Here is a 4,233-nt window from a genome sequence, read left to right on the forward strand (position 1 = left end):
CATCCAATATTCCATGTCTCAATGCTTAGAAAGCATATTAGCGATGCAATGGTAGTGGATTCCTCTGTGAGTGCTGACATTCAAGAAAATCTTTCTTTTGATGAGATTCCTATTGAGATTCTTTGTTTCAGTGTCTGAAGACTAAGGAACAAAGAAGTTCCCTTGGTCAAGGTGCTGTGGCGAAACCAATTTGTTGAGGGTGCAACTTGGGAAGCTGAGGCGGATATGCGATCCAAGTACCCGCACCTATTTTCCGCAAACTCCGATCAAGCCGAAGGTACCGTTCTTTCCTAAATCATGCAATTTTGATAAAAGTTGCAGCAGTTCAGCTGTCATTTATTATGTGTTCAGCTGTAGTTTCTTGAATTTATGCATTCTATGTTGCATTCGAAGTGAGAAACGATGTGGTGATGAGTCTAACGAATGGTTTCAGCTCTATTTTCTATTCCCTATCTAATCTTGGCATGTCTAGTGTCATTCGAGGATGAATTTTTCCAAGGGGCAATGATGTAATACATCGGGAAATTTTTCGTTGAAATTTTATGTGTAAATGTGTTGGGTTCTATCTTCTAGAATGAATTATAAACTTTTTGTGTATAATGTCTTAGATTATGACTCACCATTGCATACGGCATTGAATAAACTTTCCAACGATATGTGGATCACCCAAAATGGACACCCGAGCGACGAGTTATGAACATTCCGATCGAACCGTGAATAGTGGTGAACAGTAAAACGTGCAGGAATAAGTACTGAGGCCTGGCATATTTTTGCTCCAACTTTAAATGATCATAAATCCTTGTACGTAAAGATCTGGGTGATCTACTATATATCGACGGAAAGCTCTGCGAGTCCTCTTTCTAATGAAATTGGTTTAATCCAATTTATCTATCGAAGCAAAAAGTTATGATCGATCTACTTCAAACTATCAAAAGTGAATTTTTGGGTCAATTTCAAACAATCATAACTCCTCGAACACAATGATCTGGGTGAGATACTATATATCAACGGAAGGATATGAGAGTCCTCTTTCTAATAAAATTGATTTCATCTAATTTGGATATCGAAGTAAAACTTTATGGTTGATCTACTTCAGACTATCAAAACAGTCCACCAAAGGACAGATTAGAGAATTATTTGATCTTTAGGGGCGTTTTGGTCATTCCACTTCACCCAAAATCCGTCCAAACCCTATATTAAAGCCTATTAGAAGCATTATATGTTATATTTCATCAAATTCCCTCAAAAAAAAACCCTAAGCTCCTACACCAACTTCAAGAACCTCCAAAGTTCACCATTAATTTTGCAAATTTATTCAAGATTCCAAGTTCCTAGTTCAATAACCTCCAAAGTTCACCATTAATTCTACAAATTTATTCAAGATTCCAAGTTCCTAGTTCAAGAACCTCCAAAGTTCACCATTAATTCTGCAAATTTATTCAAGATTCTAAGTTCCTAGTTCAAGAACTCCAAGAACCATCATTCAAAGGCACGATTAACATCTCAAAAATGAGTATCAATCTAAAGTTCATCATTCAAGGTATGTGGGGTTTTTCAACAAGAACTCTCTTTCGTTCTTGGGTCCAAAAGTAATTTTCTTTACAAAGGCATAATTTTTATTTGATTTTTTACGAATTTGAAGTATGAACCCATATCTTATGATGATTATTATGAAATCTTGATGTTTATGATTTTGAAAGATGAATTTACATGTGTGGAGATATAAAACATGATTCTTGAATGATATTTATCATGATTTTGATATTTGGATCGTGAATCCCCATTGAAAATGTGTTTTTTTGAGAAAGTATGTGTTATAAGCACATTGATGTTGAATATTTGAGATATTTTGAATGATTTGATCTTTTTGTCTTAATGGAATTGTTTTGAACTCTAGTGTGAAAGAAATCCACAATGTGATTGATTTTGATAGATGGGATGCATGATGGCTCCCGATGTGTATTTATATATTACTGAAATTGTTTAGTTGTGGATTGTCTTTGAAATGATCTAAGCTATGTTTGGGATAAATCTTTAGCACTGAGTGGGAGGTATAAAGCGACCTTTTCGAGAACTATGTGCCCCCGTAGGAGTGAGCCTGAGGCTGATTTATATAGTGATCACTAGTTTGTGTGGATTTGATATTGATAGTTCTACTCTAATGGCAAGGATAGGACGGCTCTCCCCAACGTTGGTTGTAAGTTGGACTCCATGTAGCTCACATGGTTTATGTCGGTTATAGGATCTCCCAGTGTGTGTGTGTTTCCTTGTGTCTTTGGCGAACGGTGAAGCGTGAAAGTGGAATTGTAAAAGTTATTCTTTCAAAATATTTAAATGATATTAACATAATGAGAATTGATATTCCTGATGAACTGAAAGTGATTGACAAATAATATGATGACTCACATGTGTTATTATACTTATTTCATCCTCTCATGATTATGATGATTTTCTTCGGGCTATGTGAGTCTTTCATACATCCTGCATATTTCTTATAAGAATTTATGATGATGATGTTTATAAAACTACATACACCCCTATATACTCGGTTTCTTTCCATGATAATGACACACATCTTTGGATGTGGGCTGCATTTTCTCGGAATATAGGTTTAGGTGCTCAGTTCCAGGTTTGACAGTGATTCTTTAGGCACGCTGTTATACATCCTCTGTCGTGGTGAGTCCTCATGTTCTGAAGACGTGATGTCTAATGTTGGTTTCATAGAATTGTTTACATTTAATAACTGAGTATGAGTCAGTTGGGGTATGTCTCAATGGCTCGCTGGTGTTATTAATTTTCTTAGAGGATTGTCAGACTAGTATAGATGTTGGGAGTTGACTAATAAGTCGTATTTTGTTATCTTTCTAAAATTCTTTTGTTCTTGAATGATGATTACTCTGTTGATATTTGAGGGTTATTTATGAAAACCCCATTGATTTGTGTTGAACTAGATGAAAATGGATCAAAGGGTTAGCTTGGGGCTACTCGTAGTCTCAAGCACCGTGTGATGCTTCGGGACTCATTTTTGGGGCATTACAAACTTGGTATAAGAGCCTAAGATTTTAAGGTATCCTAGGGAGTCTGACAAGCCGCGTTAAGTAGAGTCTTGATCATCGATGTGTAGCGCGCCACATCTATGAGCAAGAGGCTATAAGACGTTTTAGGAAAAAATATGATTCTTTCTTTCAAAAGTCTATCGTGCTTATAGTGTCTCTCTGTGCTATTGATTCGTGCTTTCATCTTTCAGAAATATGCCTCCACATCGAGCGAGACGAAATAATGATGGCCAGCAACCTCAACCCATTGACCCATTGAATGAAAACATGTTTTCTGATGTCTTTTCGGATGATCTCCCAGGGATACCACCTGATAGAAAGATAGAGTTCGGGATTGATCCTCTTTCCAATACACAATCCATTTCTATTCCTCCTTACCTTATGGCCCCTGCAGAACTTAAGGAGTTGAAAGAGCAACTCAGAGATCTACTAGATAAGGGTTTCATAAGGCCTATTGTTTCTCCTTGGGGTGCTCCTGTGTTGTTTGTGAGAATGAAAGATGGCTCTTTGCGTATGTTCATTGACTACCGCCAACAAAATAAAGTCACCGTAAAAAATAAGTACCCTATTTTGAGAATAGATGATTTGTTTGACCAATTGCAAAGTGCAAGTTATTTCCCAAAGATAGACCTTCATTCAGGCTATCATCAACTCAAAGTTAGGGAGTGTGACATCCTGAAAACCACTTTCCAAACTCGTTATGGCCATTTTGAGTTTCTTGTTATGTCTTTTGGGTTAACTAATTCCCCAACAGCTTTCATGGACCTCATGAATCGAGTGTTCAGACCATATCTGGATATGTTTGTCATAGTGTTCATCAATGATATACTGGTGTACTCCCGTAGTGAGAATGAACTTTCTGATCATCTCCGAACTATCTTGCAAACCTTTAGAGATCACAAGTTATTTGCCAAGTTCAGTAAGTGTGAGTTTTGGCTAAGGTTATTTGCTTTTTTGGGTTATATTATTTCTTTTGAGGGTATTAGAGTTGATCCCCAAAAGATCGAAGCTATTAGAAATTGGCCTAGACCTATTTCTCCAACTGATATCCAAAGTTTCTTGGGTTTAGTTGGCTATTACCGTCATTTTGTTGAGGGTTTATCCTCTATAGCATCTCCTATAACTTGGTTGACCCAAAAGAAAGTGAAGTTCTTGTGGTCCGAATCTTGTGAGAAGA

The sequence above is a fragment of the Capsicum annuum genome, chromosome 5, assembly GCF_002878395.1.
Source record: "Capsicum annuum cultivar UCD-10X-F1 chromosome 5, UCD10Xv1.1, whole genome shotgun sequence".
Taxonomy (NCBI): Eukaryota; Viridiplantae; Streptophyta; class Magnoliopsida; order Solanales; family Solanaceae; genus Capsicum; species Capsicum annuum.